This window comes from Dermochelys coriacea, chromosome 7 (genome assembly GCF_009764565.3).
Source record: "Dermochelys coriacea isolate rDerCor1 chromosome 7, rDerCor1.pri.v4, whole genome shotgun sequence".
NCBI classification, from domain to species: Eukaryota; Metazoa; Chordata; order Testudines; family Dermochelyidae; genus Dermochelys; species Dermochelys coriacea.
The window spans coordinates 39,766,401-39,791,064 of record NC_050074.1 but is presented as its reverse complement, the minus strand read 5'-3'; the positions used below and the strand labels follow the sequence as shown (position 1 = coordinate 39,791,064).

The window sequence follows — 24,664 nt, the reverse complement described above, 5'->3', positions numbered from 1 at the left end:
AGTAATGTACTGCAACCACCTTTGGCACCAATTGAATGAGTAATGGGGATAGGGGACGCTGGGTATTTTTCCAGCTTTCCCATTTTGTGCTTGAATAAAATAAGGCCTAAGAAACACCACATTAAATTATAACTTCTTAATATTTCCAAGTCAAAAACCAAGTTTAACTGATGTAAAGATTTCTTTACAGTGTGACCCTGTGTTACTGTGCTTCAGAGGGGGAAAGACAATAGCTACAAGGGTGACCCATATTCATGCTGTTTTTAATCACAAGGTAATTAAAAACAAATTATTTATAATAGTGTCTTTCATCCCAAGGGTTCCAAAAGCTCTTTACAAAAAGTTAGCCAAATGTTGTTCTTAATTATATTCATACAATCATGTTCAAATCTTTGTCTCCTTTCTTCAATCACTGAAATGCAGACACCTCTGGGGAGGAACACAGCAGCTGCTTATCAGAACAGAATAAACTATGCAACAAGGTAGGGCAGCAGGTGATGAAAAATGCCAAATCCAGTGGAAATGATGGGATATTTAGACAGCTGGAATACTATCACCCATATTGGGTAGGAGGACATGAGACAGCATTCCCATGCTTGGGAAAAGAATTGCCATGGGATTTTGAATGAATGCAGGTGGTCAGGATCTTGACTCAGCTGGCACACCTCCCCTCAGCCTGGGGTAGGGATTCAGGACCATCTGTTGAATTATTAGCACCACATAGTATAGCACCTGTGTTTTCATAGCTTCTGTCCTAGTACTGACCAGATTTAATTCTGCTGAGCTGAGATCTATTGAGGTATAGTCCAAATTGTTGTGGCTCAAAGCCTTGACATTCAACTATGTTGCTGGAAACCTTGGCTAGTTGTTGCCAGAACTACAGCCACAGAGGCCTGATCCAAATATTCAGTTGTTTATGGAAGCATGATTCCTATCTGTTTATCAAAGGAGTTTAATATGAAAAATGAAGCTAGGAGATAGTTTTCTGTTTCCAGCAATTTATTTTGTGTCAAACTGCATGCTGGCGCTGTTTGCACAGTTCACAATTAGAGGAAACAGATTGTTGCTTTGATCATTCTATCATGTTGTCTAGAGAACTGTTAAAAATGTAATGCTGTAGCTTGTAGTGTTTAACAGTATTAAAAGTGGTGTGAATACAGTGACATCAAGAGTTTTGATAGCAGCCAACACAAGCGCTAGTTTGCTTTGTACTTAACAAAACAACTGTCTTTTTCCTTTAGGCCTACAGCTAACAGCTTCCAGTTTAAACCGATTTTCAGCTTCCTCAATGGAACTGTCACAGATCTTGAGAGTATCAAAAGTATTGGTGCAAAGAGCATTCTAGCATATTTCCCTCTTTGTATTGTTTAGTGCCCAGGAACATTTTACGTTAAATGCACATTACTGCATACTCTGTTTAGATGAACAGAGTGAAAATAAATCCCTGGGGAGTGAGGACTGAGTCTTATCCATATCCAAATCGCCCTTGTCCCACAGGAAAAAGGAGGTTAGCCATCATCTTGGCATCATCCAGGGACAGGAGTAGGTGAGATCTGTGCGGTTCCCTCTATGGGATCAGTGCAGAAAAGTTCATGCAGCTTCCTGTGATATTAGTTTTTCCATGCCTCCAACCTTACCCTGGGAAATCCATCCTAACTCTCCTGCTTGTATGGAGATTCCGGAAGCAGCAACCAGATGGAAAGTTCCTGGCAATGCAGTTCCAATATAGCTGCTCTACTAAGGAGCTCGAGTAGGGAACCAGTGCAAAGGCCCTGTGCCTCCAGCAGATCCTGTGAGAGCTCTGGTTTCTGGAACGGAACCATCAGGTCTTCTGCATGAGGATGAACCCTGCTGCATTCCTACATCATTCAGGAAAGCTCAGCAAGGAGATAAAAACTCAGTTTTCCTCCCGCATAACTCTTGGGTGTTTCAATGGGTGAGGACTATCTTCTCCCAGGATGATTGTTGTGAGCTCTCTTTTTTTGCGGTGTAAAGCAACCCTATGTAACAGATACTTATTTCTTGTTTTGCTGCAATATAATTTCTTTCAAGGTGTCTAAGTAAGAGTTTTCATTATCAGCCAGAGGAAGGGAGAGGATTTGAACATGTGTCTCCCACACACTTCACAGCAGTGCTCTCACTACTGAATTATGGAATATTCTGATGTGGGGCTCCCTCAGTTTCTCCTGTTGAATCTGTTCCAGGCGGAGGGGAGAATTGAATCTGTCTCTCCTATATTCCAGGTGAGTGCTCCTATCTCTGGGCTAAAAGTTTTATAGGGTGGTTGCCACTGCCATCTCTTCCTCCTCCTCCTCTAGCCATTTTGTGTAGCATGAGGCTGGCATCTGACCCATTCATAGAATCATAGACTATCAAGGTTGGAAGGGACCTCATGAGGTCATCTGGTCCAACCCCCTGCTCAAAGCAGGACCAATCCCCAACTAAATCATCCCAACCAGGGCTTTGTCAAGCCTGGCCTTAAAAACCTCAAAGGAAGGAGATTCCACCACCTCCCTAGGAAATGCATTCCAGTGCTTCACCATCTTTCTACTGAAAAAGTTTTTCCTAATATCCAAACTAAACCTCCCCCACTGAAACTTGAGACCATTACTCCTTGTTCTTTCATCTGGTACCACTGAGAACAGTCTAGATCCATCCTCTTTGGAACCTCCTTTCAGGGAGTTGAAAGCAGCTATCAAATGCCCCCTCATTCTTCTCTTTTACAGACTAAATAATCACAGTTCCCTCAGCCTCTCCTCATAAGTCATGTGCGCCAGCCCCCTAATCATTTTTGTTGCCCTCCACTGGACACTTTCCAATTTTTCCACATTCTTCTTGTAGTGTGGGGCCCAAAACTGGAGACAGTACTCCAGATGAGGCCTCACCAATGTCAAACAGAGGGGAATGATCACGTCCCTCAATCTGCTGGCAATGCCCCCAACTTATACAGCCCAAAATGCTGTTAGCCTTCTTGGCAACAAGGGCACACTGTTGACTCATATCTATCTTTTTGTCCACTGTAACCCCTAGGTCCTTTTCTGCAGAACTGCTGCCTAGCCATTCTGTGCCTAGTCTGTAGCAGTGCATGGGATTTTTCCATCCTAAATGCAGGACTCTGCACTTGTCTTTGTTGAACCTCATCAGATTCCTTTTGGCCCAATCCTCTAATTTGTCGAGGTCCCTCTGTATCCTATCCCTACCCTCCAGCATATCTACCACTCCTCCAAGTTTAATGTCCTCTGCAAACTTGCTGAGGGTGCAGTCCATGCCATCCTCCAGATCATTAATGAGATCATTCCCACAAGACATTACCTAGGTGCGTAAGCTGGCTGACTCCATGTAATGGGTTCCTGTTCATGGCTTGCTAAGTAACACCAGGTGCCTCCCTGCCTATCTCTGTGAGAGGGGAGGGACTTGAGACACACTCTTCTTGTCAGCATCTCCCACTGGTTATCTTAGATGGTTCCCTGCCTAGAGTGCTGGTTTTATGGCTCGCATTCTAAATCACCTGTCTCTCCCTATTCATTGTATAGTGAGCCTTGGTGCCTAACTCAGGCTTTGTGGATCGTAGTGTTGTTTCTGTGATGATTTTTTTTAAGTGTCCTAAAAGTTAGGAGTTATGACACTTTGTTTCAATGCCTATGTCCTTTGTGGGTCCAGGCCGTATTCCCTAGGAGGACAGCTGTGAAACCCTCGTATAAAGCAGTGAATTTGTAAACCAAGGAAGCCCAGGACTGAAAGGAGGCAATCCTAGAAGGAGGACGGTGAAACTCTGGTCTAAAGGAGTGAACTTGCTATCAGGGAAGGCAGGAGTGGAACTACATAGACCCAGGAAGAAGGGCTGTTTAACTTGAATCTACAGCTGAGTGAAAGGGGGTTCACTCTGCGAGCTTAACTGTGTTGAATAAATTCTCTCTCCACTGAGGGACAATATTCTATTAGACTTTTGCTGTGAGTAGACTCTTTCCAGGAACCTCAGAGGGAAACTGAGCAAGAGTGCCTGCAGCACCATCCTGGGCCATGAGGGGTGGTTGTGGAGACATTGACACTGTTATAGCTACCTTTGTGCCTTGCATATTCTGAAGGTTTCTGCAGGGGATCTGCTGAGAATAACTAGAATTCAGCTATGGGCTGTTAAAACTCTTCAAGGAGTAAAGGACCACTCAACTGGAGTAAGATTATCAGAATATGCCCCCAAATTAATAAAAAAAATAAGTCAACCAGAATAGCTTGAATTCAGCCTAGAACCACACAAGGCAATTAGGCTAGCCATGGAGTAAGGTTCTGATCCATGGAAGAATCTGACCCTTTATGCCCCTGAAGTAACAAATATGTCAACAAACCAGTGTTATTAGTTCCCTGGTATAATAAGTAGAGGAAGTAGACATCAACTAAAATATTAATATCATCTGAGACCACATAGAAAGAAAAACAGCCTATTTGAGAATAACAGGACAATCCATTTATTACTCACAACATAAACACCCATAATTAATGGGCAACAATATTAAACATTCAGTTAACATAGTTACTAGATCAAAACTCATAAGCAAGTCACTAATGATTCTGAGCAATCTGTCAGCCCATACATAACTACTTGTGTATCATAATAACTAGGCAATTTTATGACAGAGCCCCTCTATCTACGTTCCCTAGTATTGAACATCAGTGTTTACATTGCTGTTTGTTGAACATGTTTTAAACATTGATTCTCCAAAAGTTTTGAGAGTCTACGGAGAGGAAAAAAACGTTTAGAAGATAGATTATGGCCAGATGGTTCACAAATGCTGGGTGGATTTGTTGCCCAGGGATAGGACAAACAATAGCCTATCAATCCACCCACCTATGCCTTCTGCTTGGGGGAATCTATTAAGGAACAAGAATATAGGAAAAAAGGCATCCAGTCTTCCTTATTTGACAAATCTACAACAATACAATGGATATTAGTTTCTCTTTAGATGTTACAGATTGTATATCACTGATTCATTAATGTTAGAAGGCACTGTGAACGTTGTTTGACCTTCAGAACATTGCAATGATGCCCTGAGCATCAGCATATAACATGTGGGACTTACTCTTCCACTGCAATGGGAATTACTTTAATCCCTCAGTAGGGGAATAGGACCCTACATGCATCTAATTATAGCTCAAGCAATCCCCTCCTATGTTGTGGAGAAAGATGGAGAAGCTCTGTAGTGAAGAAACACTGTTGTAGAGCTCAAACACTAACCCTGTTAAGAGAGCTTCACATAGCCGAGTAGAAAGGAGGACCAGAGATGGCTGCTAGAAACTAAGATCTCAATTTTGAATGTTAACAGTTTAGACAGAGCCATGTTGAAGAAGGTATTACTCTTGACGTACAAAAGGCTCCTCCAGACAGAAGCCAACCACTGTTCCACTGAGGCTAGCTTGAGCATGCCATCTTTGTATCTTTCTTTTGGATAGGCTGTAATAAGATCATGGGATATTTCACTTTTGAGACTGAAGGGTGCTGAGTGGTGGTAAGAATACATATGGGCTGAATCTCCCAAGAACTCCTATAAAAGGAGATATCTGCTCTGGAAAAACTGAATTAAATGTTCTGGACCAAAATCTCTTCTGGTGTAAACAGGCATTTCTCCACTGGCTTCAATGCAGTTGCACCAATTTACACCAGGAGAGAATTTGGCCTTTGTGTCTCCTTAAAGGACTCATAGAGGGAAGCAGTTGCCTGGCTGATATGCCCAAAGGTATTTAAAGTCCTAATGGTTTGAGACCTATCTACCTTTTAGTTCTAATCAGCCCTCTGAATTGCTATTGGAATCCAATAGATACGGACAAAAAACATTTTGGGAAGACACCACCTCCAGATCAAATTTCTCTTTTACTTCCCCCACCTTCCTCCAGTAAATGTACTGAGAAGGCCGTGGAATGTAAACATATAAAAATGGAGACTAATTCACTATTGTTCGAGGGTAAGAAGCGGCTGACTCCACATCAATCAATGGTCTAAATTAGCAATAATAATCCAACCTTGCAGCTATATGGTCTTGAAGAGCCGAGCTGATGTATGGATACATTTCCTGTCCTTTCCAGCAAATGTCAAGGAAGTTCCTGACTAGAACTGACATGCATGAATGTCTTCCTCTTTAGAAGTCCTTCTAAAGCATATTAACATTATTATTTTTTCCCAGTAACATCCATAACAAGTTAGGTGTATGATGGTTGTGCCAAGAGGACACAGTCAGGAACAGGGATCCAGTGTGTAAGCCCAGTAAAAGAAGGTTGCTGCCGTGGACAGGCTAAATACTTTACAAACACAGTACCTGCCATACTTATTTTTTTTTTTTTGGTAAAACTACTTGCTCAAGAAAACTAAACATTCATTTTATGTCACCGTAGAAATGGGGAGGGGGAGGGGGAAAGGGATTAGGGCCATATACTGAAGCCCTTACTCAGTACTTATTCATGCAAAATTCCCATGGTCTTATCATTCATTGATACTTTCTGAAATCAATAGGAATTACTCATACATACTTCAAGGCAGATTTTGGCCCACTGTAAGAACTTTAGTCTATATGGCCCATGGTTGGTTGTATCTCCATCACTGCATTTTGACTAGTTTCCCAAACCTTCATCTCTCTTATGATAGGTTGCAACACAAGAAACATTCAGCACCAGTGATTAAAGATATTGAAAGAGGCTACCATGTTAGTAACTTCTTCCAGCACTACGGCATTAATCTGGTATGCTATTTACCCTACGTTTTCTTAGCGCTGAATTCAGAGGATCAGAAAATATCATCATATAGAAAATGGTGGTGAGTAAATACCTCTATGATGTTTAGACACACATTTCAATTGCTTACTTGCTTCTTTTTGAAGGATAAGCAGAATAGAGAAATCATGGTTGAGGTACTCATTAAAATGTGCCTATTTTGGCAGCTTGGTCAAAAACAAAGCTGACACAGTTGCAGGAAGAAAGCAGCTTTCCCAAAGATTAGCAAAAGTAGGACCTCTGAAATAACACAAACTGACTTATCTTGGAAAAACCCTTGTAAGAGGTCCTCAATTTCTCTTGCTGAAATCCTGTTACTAGTTGTCACATCTTCCATTCATTTCAAATGGACCCTTGGGGAGTTAACACCAACATATTTTTTTCCAGATGTTGTCACTTCTCATAAATAGCTATAGTCTAACTGTAGTTTGTGAAATTCAGTTACATAGGAGAACATTTGGCTTTTAACTCAGACATTTTTGACAAGGAAGAATGTGTTTTGATACTATCAGGGTGACTTACCACCACTTTATGCATTTATACATGCCTTATAAATAGAGCTGGTTACGAATTTTTCAGTAAAACGTTTTATCATTGGGAAATGCTGATTTGTTGAAACTGAAACTTTTCGTGAAAACTGTCAGCTTCAATGAATTTTTCAACTCGAAAAAAGGTTGGAAATAATTTTTTTAAATTGTGGAGAGGTCTTGTTTTGATATTTTTAAATGAAAAATTTAGGTTGTGGGGTTTGGACCAACTTTTCATTTAGAAATTTAAGCTAACTAGTAAAAAACAATCTACACTGAACGTTTTGAAATTGTTAAAACAATGTTTCAATTGATCAACATGACTTTAATGAATCAAAGCTTTTTTAAAATTTTTCAATAATTCATCTTTTTGTCCTAATGCAGGATGGGAACAAATTTTGAAATTCGGAAATTTTCAGGAGCTGGAAAAAACATTTCTGAAACATCTCTGTGTGAAGGCCTTCTGCAGGGGGACTGCAGAGTATGAATAACAGGAGGGTGCTTTTTGGTGGTGGTGTTTTTTTTTTTTAATTTCAGTACAAAGGAAACAACGCTGGTTATAACTATACGGATGCCATGAAAAATATGACAGGTTTCAGAGTAGCAGCCGTGTTAGTCTGTATTCGCAAAAAGAAAAGGAGGACTTGTGGCACCTTAGAGACTAACAAATTTATTTGAGCATAAGCTTTCGTGAGCTACAGCTCACTTCATCGGATGCATTCGGTGGAAAATACAGGGGGGGAGATTTATACACATAGAGAACATGAACCAATGGGTGTTACCATACACACTGGAAGGAGAGTGATCACTTAAGGTGAGCTATTACCGGCGGGGGGGGGGGGGGGGACCTTTTGTAGTAATAATCAAGGTGGGCTGTTTCCAGCAGTTGACAAGAACGTCTGAGGAACAGTGGGGGGGTGGTGGTGGTGGAGGGGGAATAAACATAAAAATATGCAAAAAGAAAAGGAGCACTTGTGGCACCTTAGAGACTAACAAATTTGTTAGTCTCTAAGGTGCCACACGTCCTCCTTTTCTTTTTGCGAATACAGACTAACACGGCTGCTACTCTGAAACCTGTCATTATGCAAGGCGCTGAATTTAGCCGTATAGAGTGGAAATCTGTCAACTTCATGAAAAAACTCGCACAGATACAGACAGACATCATCTTCCTCTCCAAAAAATGTGTTAGTCTCTAAGGTGCCGCAAGTCCTCCTTTTCTTTTCGCGAATGCAGACTAACACGGCTGCTACTCTGAAACCTGTCATAAAAATACGATTGCTCCGGCCTTGTTGCCACCTAGCCAAATACACGAGGGGGGGTCAGAGGTAGCTGTGCTCCAGACCCTCCCAGCGAGCTAGACCCGGATCCCTCCACCAGCTAGAACCCCTTCAGTCTACCAGCCACATCTCCAGGGCTGCTCCTGCCTGGGAAGAGTTGCTGTGGAGACAGCAATCTCCATAGGGCCCAGGGTCTCTCCTGGGGGAAAGGGAGACGTCTCTCAACCACAGCACAACCTTTTCCCCTGCGGCCAGTCTAGCCCACCGCCCTGGCCCGCCAGCCCCTCCTCCACGTGGCCGTCCCCTCCTCAGTGCGTTGGAGGGGGGGGCACTCTCCCCCCCCCCCGCCTGCTGCCCCCTGAGCTGCTCCTTTGCCCCGCTCCCACAATCACCCCCAGCACCCGCCCCCCCCCCTTTGCTGCTGTCTCTGATCTGCACCTGCTGAGTCTCCTTCTCCCCTCGCCAGCAGCACCCCCCCCCTTTCCCCATCTCCCTCCCCCCACGGCGCTGCTCCCCCTGCCCCCGCAGTCCTGCGCCGGGGCGCGCTGTCCCGGAGGCACACGCCGGTCGAGGCCGCCGCGCTGGGCGCGTGCCTGGTGCGGGGTCCCTGCCAGGCCGGGCTGGGGGCTGTCCTAGAGAGCCGCCCCTTCTCGGAAGGGGTCCACGCTCCGGCCCGGCGGCGCGGGGCCCCCGGGCGAGGCGACGGGGGCCGGGCCCCGCACCCAGGTGTAGGACCCAGGCGGCGGGGGCGGGGCCGCTCGGCCCGGCTCCCCTCCTCCGGGTGGGCTCGCGCGTGCTGCGCGGGGGGAGGGCGAGCCAGAGCCCGGGGTGTGCAGCCGGCGCCGAGCTTTCAATGAACAGTCCTGTCGGGCAGGGCGAGCAGCGCGGGCGGGCTCCGGCACATCCGCCAGCCGCCGCGGCAGCAGCCTCCTCGGGAGCCCGGCAGGTAGGTGCGTGCGGTGCCGCGGCAGCTGCCCCAGCGAGAGCGGCTGCTTGGCGCTTTCTTCGCGCCCAGCCGTCCCCGGGGTGCTTGGCTGGCGCCGCGGATGGCCGGAGAAGCGTCGCGATTTGGGCTGTCGGTTGGGTCGGGTCGGTTACACTCACGGGTTCTCTCTGGTGACCCCCAGCGAGCCCCTGACTGGCACTTTGTAAGGCACGGGGACCCGGCGCTCCTGCCCCGAGAATAGCCTCTACCTGTGGCATCTACCTGTCCTGCTCATGCCTCTCGCTTGAACCGGCTCTCAGGCCAGCTCTGGGTCAGCGAGGCTGGAGCGAGATCACTGTGCCTGTGACACTTGCCTGAAGTTTCTTTACACCCTCTGGTACCTTGTGGGGCGCATGATGTCTTGGGACTGATCTTTGTTTGCTTGTGCAGTGCTGAAAATGCAGAATTTTTAAAACCACATCCGGTGTTTCTAGCAGGTAATTGGGTGAGATCGTTCCAAAAGTTTGCTTCAGGAGCTATTTTAATGCTTTGTGAGATGTGCAAAAAATTGGCTTTGATTAAAATTTAGGATTTTCTACAGGGTGAACTAAATATCAAGCTCAGTTTCTATTCCCGTCTATAAATAACACTTATAATGTAACTTCAGGTAGCTACATCTTAGAGAGAGAGAGAGAGGCTTACATGCAACAATATCAAATTGTGGACAGTTGCAAAAAGGGAATCTAAGACTCTTGGCTACTATAAAAAGGCAACTAAGGCGGAATTGAAACTGTGATCCTGTTAGTAGCTATAATCTTAGATTTCATTCTATCAAATCTTAGGGGACTATTCCCTCATTTAAAAGACCAGGTTATAGATTTAGAGTTAACAACTACCTTTGCTGCACATGCATAGATTATTTATTATATGTATGTAAAGCAACCACCAAACACCTGTTAAGAATACTGCATGTCAGCCTATCACATAGATTTGTCTTCTTGCTGAGCTAGTTGCTGAACATTTCCTATTTTCTCCCTATTTTCACCCTGTCATGTTGTTTTCCTCCACAATGTTATCAACACTGGCACAAAATGCTTGAGATGCTCCTAGATGCCAAGAGCTGTGGTAATGAAGGTCAATGAACAGGAATTTGCCTAATGCCAGTGTAAAGTCATTCCTGTTCCCAGTTTTCTCCCCAGAGGGTGACTGCTTGAAGGTGTTAAACCCCAGCCTAACCTGATTTTACCTGTACATTTTGGATTGCAGAAGTAGTTAGGTACATGCACTCTTAAGGCCCTAGCAAGAACTGAATCAGTTCTCTCTGTTCCTCATTTTGTTATTCACTGAGCTAAACACTGACTTCTTGTTAACATGAAATCTTTGTTCTATTGAAATAGACAGGGTGAAGAGATACAAAAAATTGTCAACATGAAACAAATAAGCGTTGTTAACTTGAATGACTAAAATATCAGACTCTGACACTAAGGGGCTACTGTTTATATCACTTTTATTCAATGAACATGATAGTTCACCTGTTTACAAAAAAATAGGCATTGATGGTTCTGATGCTCTTCACCATCTTTTTATTTTTGTTTGGTTTTTTTTTATTGTTTGAGAAAGGATGGTGAGGCGGTATTGGAGACTTAGATAGTGGTGGTTGGAATATTTTTCTCTAAACAATGCATTGGGATGTGACAAATGTTCTATGAAGACACACATTTCAAATGAGATGCTATGGCTGACAGAGCAGTCTGCATCTGGATTTTAAAGAGATTGTTCATTCAGCTCAATATGTTCATGAACTTCAGTTGATGGTGTTAATGTTTGAAAAGAGTGAACTGTGTCTGTTTAACAATATGTACAGTGAAAGTGCTGGAAATAAGATTTTGTTTTAAAAAAATTATATCTATAGATGTTTTCTTGTATGTTAAATATAACTTGCATACTGTCAATCCTTTGTTATGTATGAAACAGTTCTTGGACAAAAATAGGTGAACTATGTTCATTTAAAAAAAATTAATTAGTCATTGTTTAGAACTGTTTAACAAGCTGCAATATTGCACGGTTTTATAAAGAAATCTAATGAACAAAAATGAAGAGCAAAGTTTTTTTCAGCAGTAAGCTGAGCATTCTTTGGATGTTATCTGAATCATTTGTATCTGGAAAACATGCAACCCTCACCCAGTGACACTCTAGATATGCTGACATTAAATTTTCCCAGTGTCTTAATGAAAGTATTTTTGCAGAAGATGAAATAACATTTTAAATCAACATGATTGTGCTTCAGTTTTGGTCTGTAATTAAAAAACACACTGATTTGAAAACATAGAAAGAGCTTGATAACATATTTATAGCTTGTTAATGTGTTTCCAAGAGTTGTAATTTCAATTCACTTATTTTCTTTGCTTAGCTGCATTTGAACTTATTTAAATCTATGTTCTCAATAGAGATGAGTGAACTTTAAAGAAAATCAGGTCAGGCATAGATTCCGGGCATCTAACCCTTTTTGGATGCCCAGAAATAGCCACCAGAAATAGCATGACAAATTTCTTTTTCATGAACAAGGCTTTTTTTCTTTTCTTTTAAGGACGACAGAAGCTTCATAGAATCTCTACAGATATCAGAGCCTTGTAGAATGGATGTTTCTAGCTTATTTTATTAGAATTAATATTATAGATAGTGTAATGTCTACTTTTCTGCTGTTGGACTTAGGGCCGCTTGACTTCAGAAGTATGAGATTATTGGGGTTTATTTTAAAATAAAAAAAAGATTATCTTTGTATGCAGCTCATGAGCTTTTTCCTTAGAGGCAGATGCCGCTCATCTGTAGAAAAAAGGTTTGGGGGCATTAGATGTTTGGAAATTGACAAAAAAACAAAAACAAAAGAAAATACCAGGAAAGGAACAAATTTGTTTCTTGTTTTTTTCTCAAATAGCTAATAAGAAAGCAGTTGGATTGACATAAGGTATAGAAAAATAGAACTATCTTTTTATTTGAAACAACAGATAGAATTAAACTACCACATGCCTTGTTTTTCAGGACTTCACAATTGAAGGAAATGATTAGTTTATCCTACAGTAAATGGAGCAAATCAGAACCTCTTCCAGTGCTTTCTTTGTTCTCTATTGGACCAGTTCAATTGCTAAGAAGCGATGAATTTTTAATCCCTAAGTAGATGATGTCATAATGACATCATCACATCCTTCATTTGATTGATTCTCATAAAAGAACAGTAATGAGATTTGATATGCATGTCTTAAAATTCTCCCTTCCCTTCAGGGGATTGTCTGACCTGCATGGCAAATTCCAGTGAATAACACTGAATTCTAGCAAAAAAGACATTCCTTTTTGGAAGCCAGGGTGGGACTTGAAGGAGCAATGGACTGATCCTGATCGACTTAGAATTTAAGGACTTGCGTTCTCCCCATTTGAAGTTTAATCATGTATCTAGAAGTGGAGACATTGACCAATATTTTCAAACCTGGTGCTGCTAAATCCATGTGTAGGCACCTAAGTAAAGGTGACTTGATTTTCAAAGGTGTTGAGCATATTCAGTTTACACTCACTTCACTTGGATTTGTGGAAGTTCACCACTTCTGAAAATCAGGCCATTTTTATTTATGTTTGGATACCTAAGTTTTGGCACCCAGGTTGGCAAATGTTGATCATTAAGCACAAATATATTTGAAAGCTTCCCCCCCCCCAAAAAATACCAGTCAAACCAAAATATTAGCCATAACTGTAACTAGGTATAATCTGATGATAATTGCAATGTTAGTTTTCTATGTTGATAACTATAAACTCTAATTAAAATAGTTGAACCTGTGATATAGTTGTATTAATACAGCAGAATTCTCCTATCGTGAGCTTAGATTTAATGAAACTCGGTTTATTGAGAAGCAGAGCAATAATCCTAAACTCTTTCAGTACATTATTGTGTGAACATTGTAATTCTGATTATAGTAAGCCCTGTTTATAAGGGAATTGTTCTTTAATTTAAATTCTTGTAAGAAAACTTCATGGTTTTTCATAAGGTAATCTGGTACAATTTTTAATTTTTAGTACAAAATTTTGGTATCATGTTTATTACACGAAAGCAAGGGTTTTAAAAGGAAAGACATGTCATTTAAATGATGGCGGGGGTAGGCTGCTGGTTTATAGAGCAGCTTGGGTATTTTTCCACAGATCTATGAATATTTATAGAATTCTTTAAGTATAAGATAAATCACACGCAGCTTATTTTATATACTCTTTTATCTTAATCATTAATTGTATATGATAAATTTGAAATAATTCTGAGATTCAGCCATCAGCTTAAGTGAACTGTTCTTAATAAACTTGGAAGGCTTTTATTTCATTTGTGTGTGTGTGTGTGTGTGTGCCTGTGTAAATTCTGCTTTATCTCTCTCTTTATACAAGTATTGTGCATGATGAAAGACAGGGAAAAGAGGTGGTCTTCATGTTGCTGTTGGTTCTTTATTGGGGTTTGGAAGGAGTTAAAGAATGAAGCCAACCTCTTACAAGCACCATCCTGGCGATTGCAGTTACTGCTCTCATCTTTGATTCTCAAAGACAACCACCAAGTTCGGTGAATATCATGGAACTACATTTCAAAAGAAGCCAATGATTTAATAACCCTGGGCAGGCTAATCTCAATGCAAGAGCTGGTATTGAGTTGAATTAATGATATCAACTTATTTACTTAAGACAGAGAAATCTTACATCATCAGGCCTGTCAACTTCTGTAGTTCCCCAGTGTTGTATTAGGAACTGTTGAGTAGTGATTGGGCATGGACATTGTTAACAAGCAAAAGGGATGGTTGTTTTATAATTGAATCCAGAAATGGTAGGCACCCACAAGTTATTGGTGCCAGATACATTTCTAAATAAATCCCATAAGCCTGTCTGCATGAAATAATGAATTTTCATGAGCTGTAAACCTGTTCTAGAATGACTCAAGTATGAACAAACAATAGAACCCTAGTGTTAGAGAGAATCCTGATTTGATAATATTCCATGGAAATTTCTTTTCACTCTCCTCTCAGGATTGGCCACATGCTGTGAATCTTCTAGCTTGTGCCTGCATTATACATTGAAAACAAAAGATGGGTTTGGACTTTGTGAAACATCTATGTTTTCTGACTGAATTTTAGATGGTCACCAATGACATTTACATGGTTGTGCTGTAATGCAGTGACATATTTGGTTATATAAAATATGGAAAGCCAAGCATCTCAGAACCTTTTCTGAATGCTTTCTATTAGAGACTGTTACTGCAATAATGACCTTCTTGAACATGAGATGACCGCACCAACTTGGCCAAACAGAGAAGAACAATGATCATTTTCATTTTGGAAAAACAAGGTCAGTTGTGGCAATTGTTGAAGAAAATGAAAATGAGGCAGTCATGTCTTGTCATTGTACTGATTTAATGATAGTAAACAAGATGTGCAGTTTTTATATTATGTAAAAATACAAAAGGATGTAAACCAGAACTTGATGTAAATCAACAGTTACTGTATCTATGTTATGTCTGATAGTTAACACAAATTAATACATTTCAAAAGTAAAAACAGCACAGTGACTGAAATATTCTGTTCCATTTGCTCTCTAAAGAATTATTTTAATCTGCAAAGGATATGAGTAGGCAGCAAATTTTATGCTTGTTTTCCATTTTTGTTTTAGGTTCTAAATCAGAATAAATTGAGACATTGAATAGGTTATTACTGTTCCTAAAACATCTTTTAGTATTTTTCCATGTTTATTCTATAAAGGAATTAATCATAGAACATGAGACTTCTTCACACTTTTTTACTGGTTTACTTAATAGGAACAAAATGTATAGCCACACTTTAGAAGTGTGTTTCTTTCAGATAAAACAAAAGTTATGATTTCTCCTTAGATAAGGGAGCAAATCAACTTGACTAATTGATGCAAAGCTTCTGTTAACTTCAGGGGATGTTTTCTTTCATGATTTGGTCCTAAATTTACTAGTGCTGAAAATGATTTAAAAAATTATTTTAGTTCTTTTCCTTCACAAATTCAAAGTACCAAGAAGTTCAAACATCAATTTGTAAATAGTAGTGTTAGCAATGAAATGTGTGAGATTGCAAAGAAACACTAGCATTTTATAGGGATATTTTGTGGTTATGCAAAATGAAATTGTAATGATTTTAACAATTATTTAAAATTAGGCAAATACACAAGCTTGTGAAAATGAGGATGCTGACAGTATCGGCAGTGGTAATTGTGTAATCTGCAAGCCAGGGACTAAATACTGCTCAGTAACAGTAATACCTGGAGTAACTTCATTAGCTTTCATGTCAATACTTTGGATTTAGCCCAAGGTAACAGGCCCAACATAGTCAGACAATTTAAATTCTGATCTCTTTATGTTTCTGTTCCAATTTCTCACACTGCCAGTGTGATCAGCTTTTAACATGAAGAGACGCTGCAGGTTTTAGCTATAATTCTGCTTTCATTGGTTCGCTCATAGTTCTGCAATACAAAACCCGTTAGATATATTTTCATTTGGAAACCTGGAATGCACAGAAGGTGTAGATTCTGTGGTAAAAGGCAAATGTTGCACACTAACTGCTAAACCACTTACAGTATTCACTTCAGCATTTTGTAAATGGAATATTTGTCTTGCTCTTAAGAAATCCAGATGTGCAACTGTTGTTCACGGAAACAGAGTAAATAAATCAAAACCATATTTCTACCTGACTTGAAGCAGGCATTATCCACTACATAGATTCAGATGTAGGTTTTGAGAATCTAACTTTAAGATTTAAATCTCAATAAGCCAGAGACTCATTTCCATATTTATTGTTCTGAAATCATTTCCAGGCACTGAATCGCATCTCAGAAAGAATATCCGTTGCTGGACAATGAATTAAAAACACTACAGTATATTTTTAGTCACTTCAAATAGTGAATAAATGTTTAACTTTTACTCTCACAATTTTATTAGCAAGAAATCCAGTTATTTATTTTTATAGCCTTCACACTGTTACTTAAGTCTGACTGTAACCTAAGCTATAGAAGTATCCTTGTTTAAAAATAGGTTCATGAATATAAATTTGAATGATCCATCAGATCTAAAGATATACCATAAGTCAAATCAAGCCCCACATCTGTACTTTTAAGCTATATGATTTTTATTATCATATTTTATCAAAAATATTTAATTTAATTTAAAATATGGGGAAATCTGGTCAAGTTTTTACCTTTCTTTTTTTACACCATTTCTTAAAAACACAGCCAATCTTATAATAAGGATACATAAGGAAGGGAGTAAAGATTTTTTTAAATAGAAAAAATATTAATTTCATTTTGATATTGGAATATTTTGCCTTTGCAGTGTCTGACCAGTCTGTATATAATAGTTAATTATATAGCTCCATAAGCTAAGTGACAAAAACAAAACTGTGCACAGTAAAAAGGAAGAAGAGCCTCTTTTGGAATGGTTGAATATTGAATCGGAGGCAAGAGTACATGTCAGAAACCTATTTTGCTTGGGAAGTTTCATTTTAAAAAGTAAATATACCTTTTCAGACAGATTGTATGTCTGTTACATTCCATCTCTTTGTTGCTTTTAAGGGAGAAAATAGAAATATAAGATTTTTTATCACAAGGGCTGATCCTGCATTCCTTGTGCAAGCAAAACTTTCGTTTACTTATTCATCTCTCTTCATTAAATAAAATGACACAACTGACCCCAAGATGTGAACCTCTTTTCAGATATGTGGTTTCTGAATATATGTTGTCATAAATATAAAGGGAAGGCTAACCACCTTTAAATCCCTCCTGGCCAGAGGAAAAAGCTCTTTCACCTGTAAAGGGTTAAGAAGCTAAAGAAAACCTCGCTGGCACCTGACCAAAATGACCAATGAGGAGACAAGATACTTTCAAAGCTGGGGTGGGGGTGGAGAACAAAGGGTTCTCTCTGTCTGTGTTTTTCTTTTGCCGGGACCAGAGCCGGAATGCAGGTCATAACTCCTGTAAAGGGTTAATAAGCAATCTAGTTAGATATGCGTTAGATTCTATTTTGTTTAAATGGCTGATAAAATAAGTTGTGCTGAATGGAATGTATATTCCAGTTTTTATGTCTTTTTATAACTTAAGGTTTTGCCTAGAGGGATTCTCTATGTTTTGAATCTGATTACCCTGTAAGGTATTTACCATCCTGATTTTACAGAGGAGACTCTTATTTTTTCTTCAATTAAAATTCTTTGTTTAAGAACCTGATTGCTTTTTCATTGTTCTTAAGATCCAAGGGTTTGGGTCTCTGTTCACCTATGCAAATTGGTGAGGATTTTTATTAAGCCTTCCCCAGGAAAGGGGGTATAGGGTTTGGGAGGATTTTCAGGGGGAAAGACGATTCCAAGTGGGCTCTTTCCTGGTTATATTTGTTAGACGCTTGGTGGTGGCAGCAATAATGTCCAGTGACAAAAGGAAAAACAGTTTGTATCCTGGGGAAGTTTTAACCTAAGCTGGTAAAAATAATCTTAGGGGGTTTTCATGCAGGTTCCCACATCTGTACCCTAGAGTTCAGAGTGGGGAATGAACCTTGACATGGTGGAAGAGAAGTGGGATTAACTTGAAATCATTTTGAGATCAATTTGAGATTTTTTGAACCAGAAGCACAGATTTTTTAAAAGGAAACATTTTTTTTTCCCTTTGGGCTGCTGGAAAGCAGGTTTTAAGCTGAAAGCAGTTAGAGTTTTTTTTGTCTCTGCTTGGGGGCCAGAGTAGAGACAAAGGGAATTATCTTTCGTGATCTGGAGTTTTCTCTACCTAAAGGCAGGGTAGTTAACTTCCTGCAGGGAAATTCACAAGTCTTCACAGACCTGAAGTTGATTTTTTTTTAACCTAAGAGCAACTAGAGGGGTTTTCTGTCTATTTGCCTGGAGACAAATGTGTTAGTTTTGGGGGGGGTTTAGGATTTTTCTGTAGGCTGGCAATCACTATCAGAGAACATAGGTATCCGGTTACAGCACAACCTATATATATATTTTTTTTTTGACAAGCCAAGTTTTTTTGTTTGTTTGCTTTTGTTTTATTTCTAACTCTCAGGTGTAAAGTTAGTTAAAAACAGAGAGGCTAACATGACAGAAACCAAGGCACAACACAAATTGGAGTTAACCAGACTGGAAGCAGCGAAAGAGGCAGAAAAAGCCCTAGAGACTGCCCACAGGAGAGCTATGCAGGCCAGGGAAAAAGAAATGAAGGAGAAGGAAAAAGAGAGGAAGCATACACTGGAAATGGAGAAGGTAAGGGCTGAGCGGACTCTACTGGATAACCGTAACAATCCTTCCTCAACAATCCACAAATGGGAGCGACTATGTCCACAGTATAATGAATCCAGTGATACTGCTGAATATTTTCTCCCTTTGAGAGACTGTGCACTCTCCATAAAATTCCTGAAGCTCACAAGATGACAACATTGGTTGCAAAATTGACTGGAAGAGCTCTGGACATATTCAATAAGATGCCTATTGATGAGGCTTCTGACTATAATAAGTTCAAGGATTTGGTTTTAAAGCAATTTCAAATTACATCTGAAACGTACAGAGTAAAATTTTGAACCCTTAAGAGAGGGCCTGGACTAAGTAATGTGGCTTATCTAAACCAGATGAAGGATATGTTAGATAAATGGATCCAAGGAAGGGGCGTCACTAGCTTTAACGGAATGTGTGATTTGATGGCTCAGGAGCAATTCCTGAATATGTCCAAGGAGGAAATAAAACAGTGTTTATGGGATAAGGAAATGGACTCAGAAAAATGTCTTGCTTCTTATGCTGATCAATATGAGCAGTCCCAGACTGCCAGAGAGGCGGCGCAAGCCAGAACAAAACGGGGTGGAGAGAGGAACAACCCTAGTCGCAGTTGGAGGGAAGGGAAACCCTTAGACCACCCCCTACTACCGGGGGCAGCTCAAGGCCCCAACTACTCACCAAGGAATACTCCAGACACCTTATCATCCTGCCACATGGTTCTCCAGCAACTCACTTTGCCCCAGTGATCCATCAGCTGGACGATATTTTAAATGTAATGAATCGGGGCATGTGAAGGCCAACTGCCCCAAGAACTCCAACAGATTACAGTTCATTGCACTGGAATCATATCAGAGGTCCTCAGTCCCAGATACCTCCCAGATACCCTTGGAGCATAGGGAAACTATGAGTGTGGGTGGGAAGAAGGTCACTGTGTGGAGGGACACCAGAGTGCAAGTGTCGGCTATCCATGCTTCCTTAGTGGACCCTACTTTAATTGACCCAGAGATCCAAGTGACAATTCAACCCTTCAAGTCCAACTCTTTCAACTTGCCTACAGCCAAGTTGCCTGTCCAGTACAAGGGCTGGTCAGGAACATGGACTTTTGCAGTCTATGATGATTATCCCATCCTGATGCTGTCGGGGGAAGACTTGGCCAATCATGTGAAGCTAGCCAAGAGGGTGGGAATGGTCACCCGCAGCCAGGCTAAGCAAGCCATCATGCCTAGCTTTTTCCAGAAACTTCTATCAGGACCCGGTCAGAAGTGATGGCACCAGACCCCATGCCAGCATCTGTAACAGCAGTAGTGGATCCAGTCCCAGAGACCCAGACAGAGCCAATCCCAGAACCGGAACAGGCAGAACAATCAGCACCAGACCCATTGCCAACACTGAATCCAGTACTTGCAACCCCAACACCAGAGGGCCCCACCGAACTTGCACCAGCAGCAGCAGATAACCCTACACAAGAGGCTCAGCCCAAGCCTGAAACCCAACATAGCGCACCAGCGGAGAGTGGTTCACAGTCAACAGAAACAGCCCCATCCCCTACATTGCTTCCAGAGGGACCAAGCCTAGGTCCACCATCCAATGAGGAACTGATGTCTCCAGCATCAAGGGAACAGTTCCAGACCGAACAGGAAGCAGATGAACGCCTCCAGAGAGCTTGGACGGTGGCACGGAGCAACCCACCACCTCTCAGCTCTTCTAATCGATCCAGGTTTGTTGTAGAAAGAGGACTTTTATACAAGGAAACTCTTTCTGGTGGACACCAGGAAAACTGGCATCCTCAGAGACAGTTGGTAGTTCCAACTAAGTACCGGGTCAAGCTCTTGCGCTTAGCCCACGATCATCCCAGTGGCCATGCTGGGGTGAACAGGACCAAAGACCGGTTGGGGAGGTCATTCCACTGGGAGGGAATGGGCAAGGATGTTTCTACCTATGTCCGGTCTTGTGGGGTATGCCAAAGAGTGGGAAACCCCAAGACCAGGTCAAAGCCCCTCTCCAGCCACTCCCCATCATTGAAGTTCCATTTCAGCGAGTAGCTGTGGATATTCTGGGTCCTTTTCTGAAAAAGACACCCAGAGGAAAGCAAAAAGAAAAGGAGTACTTGTGGCACCTTAGAGACTAACAAATTTATTAGAGCATAAGCTTTCATGAGCTACAGCTCAGTACATGCTGACTTTCACAGATTTTGACGCCCGATGGCCGGAAGCAACAGCTCTAAGCAACATCAGGGCTAAAAGTGTGTGCCAGGCACTAGCAGACATTTTTGCCAGGGTAGGTTGGCCCTTCGACATCCTCACAGATGCAGGAACTAATTTCTTGGCAGGAACTATGGAAAGCCTTTGGGAAGCTCATGGGGTGAATCACTTGGTTGCCACCCCTTACCATCATCAAACAAATGGCCTGGTGGAGAAATTTAATGGGATTTTGGGGGCCATGATACATAAATTCGTAAATGAGCACTCCAATGATTGGGATCTAGTGTTGCAGCAGTTGCTCTTGCCTACAGAGCTGTACAACATCCCAGTTTAGGGTTTTCACCATTTGAACTTGTATATGGCCACAAGGTTAAGGGGCCATTACAGTTGGTGAAGCAGCAATGGGACGGGTTTACACCTTCTCCAGGAGCTAACATTCTGGACTTTGTAACCAACCTATAAAACACCCTCCGAACCTCTTTTACCCTTGCTAAAGAAAACCTAAAGGATGCTCCAAAAGAGCAAAAAGCCTGGTATGAAAACATGCCAGAGAGCATTCCTTCAAAGTAGGGGACCAGGTCATGGTCTTAAAGGTGCTTCAGGCCCATAAAATGGAAGCGTCGTGGGAAGGGCCATTCAAGGTCCAGGAGCACCTGGGAGTTGTTAATTATCTCATAGCATTCCCCACCTCAAACCCAAAGCCTAAGGTGTACCATATTAATTCTCTAAAGCCCTTTTATTCCAGAGAATTAAAGGTTTGTCAGTTTACAGCCCAGCGAGGAGATGACACTGAGTGGCCTGAAGGTGTCTACTACGAAGGGAAAAGTGCTGGTGGCATGGAAGAGGTGAACTTCTCCCTGACCCTTGGGCGTATGCATCGACAGCAGATCAAGGAGCTGTTCACTAGCTACACGCCGACGTTCTTAGCCACCCCAGCACTGACTGAACGAGCATACCACTCCATTGACACAGGTAATGCTCACCCAATTAAAGTCCAACCTTACCGGGTGTCTCCTCAAACTAAAACTGCTACAGAATGGGAGATCCAGTATATCCAGTGTAATCTGCCCCTCTGGCAGTGCATGGGCATCTCCAGTCGTTCTAGTTCCCAAACCAAATGGGGAGATACGTTTTTGCATGGACTACCGTAAGCTAAATGCTGTAACTTGCCCAGACAACTATCCAATGCCACGCACAGATGCATTATTAGAGAAACTGGGACGGGCCCAGTTCATCTCTACCTTGGACTTAACCAAGGGGTACTGGCAGGTACCGCTAGATGAATCCACCAAGGAAAGGTCAGGCTTCACCACACATGTCGGGCTGTATGAGTTTAATGTACTCCCTTTCGGGCTGCGGAATGCACCCGCCACCTTCCAAAGACTTGTCGATGGTCTCCTAGCGGGATTAGGAGAAGATGCAGTCGCCTATCTTGACGATGTGGCCATATTTTCAGATTCCTGGGCAGAACACCTCGAACATCTACAAAAAGTCTTCGAGCGCATAAGGGAAGCAGGACTAACTGTTAAGGCTAAGAAGTGTCAAATAGGCATAAACAGAGTGACTTACCTTGGACTCTAGGTGGGTCAAGGAACTATCAACCCCCTACAGGGCAAAGTGGATGCTATCCAAAAGTGGCCTATCCCAAAGTCAAAGAAACAGGTCCAATCCTTCTTAGGTTTGGCCGGATATTACAGGCGATTTATACCACAATACAGCCAAATCGCCGCCCCACTGACAGACCTAACCAAAAAGAAACAGTCAAATGCTGTTCAGTGGACCGAAGAGTATCAGAAGGCCTTTAACCAGCTTAAAGCGACACTCATGTCTGACCCTGTGCTAAGGGCCCCAGACTTTGACAAACCGTTCCTAGTAATCACAGATGCATCCGAGCATGGTGTGGGAGTAGTTTTAATGCAGGAAGGACCGAATCAAGAATTCCACCCTGTAGTGTTTCTCAGCAAGAAGCTGTCTGAGAGAGAAAGTAACTGGTAAGACAGTGAAAAAGAATGTTACGCTATTGTCTACGCTCTGGAAAAGCTATGCCCATATGTTTGGGGATGGCGTTTCCACCTGCAAACTGACTATGCTGCTCTACAGTGGCTTCATACCGCCACGGGAAATAACAAAAAACTTATTTGGTGGAGTTTAGCTCTCCAAGATTTTGATTTTGACATACAACACGTCTCAGGAGCTTCTAACAAAGTGGCTGATGCATTCTCCAGTGAAAGTTTCCCAGAATCAACTGGTTAAAATCGTCTTTGAGATGTGGAAAATATTGTTAGTCTTTATATATTTGGTTGCATATTTAGAGGTACATGTGTCTTATTCACTCTGTTTTCTCCTAGAGCTCCAGGAAGAAATCACAGCCAGCGTTTCACCCTATCTGTGATTTGGGGGGCGTGTCATAAATATAAAGGGAAGGCTAACCACCTTTAAATCCCTCCTGGCCAGAGGAAAAAACCCTTTCACCTGTAAAGGGTTAAGAAGCTAAAGATAACCTCGCTGGCACCTGACCAAAATGACCAATGAGGAGATAAGATGCTTTCAAAGCTGCGGGGAGGGGGAAACAAAGGGTTCTCTCTGTCTGTGTTTTTCTTTTGCCAGGACCAGAGCCGGAATGCAGGTCAGAACTCCTGTAAAGGGTTAATAAGCAATCTAGTTAGATATGCATCAGATTCTGTTTTGTTTAAATGGCTGATAAAATAAGTTGTGCTGAATGGAATGTATATTCTGGTTTTTGTGTCTTTTTGTAACTTAAGGTTTTGCCTAGAGGGATTCTCTATGTTTTAAATCTGACTACTCTGTAAGGTATTTACCATCCTGATTTTACAGAGGTGATTTTTACTTTTTCTTCAATTAAAATTCTTCATTTAAGAACCTGATTGCTTTTTCATTGTTCTTAAGATCCAAGGGTTTGGGTCTGTGTTCACCTATGCAAATTGGTGAGAATTTTTATCAAGCCTTCCCCAGGAAAGGGGGTGTAGGGCTTGGGAGGGATTTTGGGGGGAAAGACGTTTCCAAGCGGGCTCTTTCCCGGTTATATTTGTTAGACGCTTGGTGGTGGCAGCAATAAAGTCCAGGGACAAAAGGAAAAATAGTTTGTACCCTGGGGAAGTTTTAACCTAAGCTGGTAAAAATAAGCTTAGGGGGTTTTCATGCAGGTCCCCACATCTGTACCCTAGATTTCAGAGTGGGGAAGAAACCTTGATATATGCCATGTAAAAGTGTACTGTTTTAATGTGGTGTGTGGAATTGGTACATTTCTATTGCAATTTAAGTGTCTTTAGAACTCAGAATTGATACTTGCCGGGTCAGAGAGATGTAGTAAGATTTCCTTATAAATCAGAATCTTGGGATTGTTATTAGCTAGCTAGATTTTTCTGGCTAAAGTGGGTGTATAGCATAAGTCTCATAAATGATATGCTGCCTACAGGGGGATGGTATCTGTCTGGCATGTCTTTTAAATTTTTCACTACTATAATCTCATTTTTCACCAAGTGACTTTATTTTCTTTCCGAATGTTTATAGTGAAGTTGAGACGCTAATCCTTGATGTTGGAAACATTTTAGGGTTTAAAACATGGCCTCCATCTATGGTCAACAGCAAGAGGACACTGTTTGGTATGTTTCTCTTTTCCTGAATTTCTTTTCAGGTCATTGAAAGCCTAAGGAGACATTCAGCATAGCAGAGATGC

The 24,664-nt window shown here is 41.5% G+C and overlaps 1 protein-coding gene across 6 annotated transcripts in view; it reads left to right on the top strand.

Annotated features, from left to right (window-relative positions):
• Positions 1-24,664, top strand: part of SLC6A1 (solute carrier family 6 member 1) — a 135,069-nt gene that overhangs the window by 14,211 nt on the left and 96,194 nt on the right. Inside the window, exons 1-3 of one of the 6 annotated variants that reach the window (XM_043518618.1) lie at positions 9,354-9,506; positions 13,905-14,073; positions 14,531-14,849. The gene's annotated coding sequence lies outside the window, so the exon portion shown is untranslated. Of the gene's footprint in view, positions 1-9,283; positions 9,507-13,904; positions 14,074-14,530; positions 14,850-24,498; positions 24,591-24,664 lie in introns of those variants that run through there. The other 5 variants (XM_043518617.1, XM_038410845.2, XM_043518620.1 and 2 more) reach the window with 5 other exon arrangements.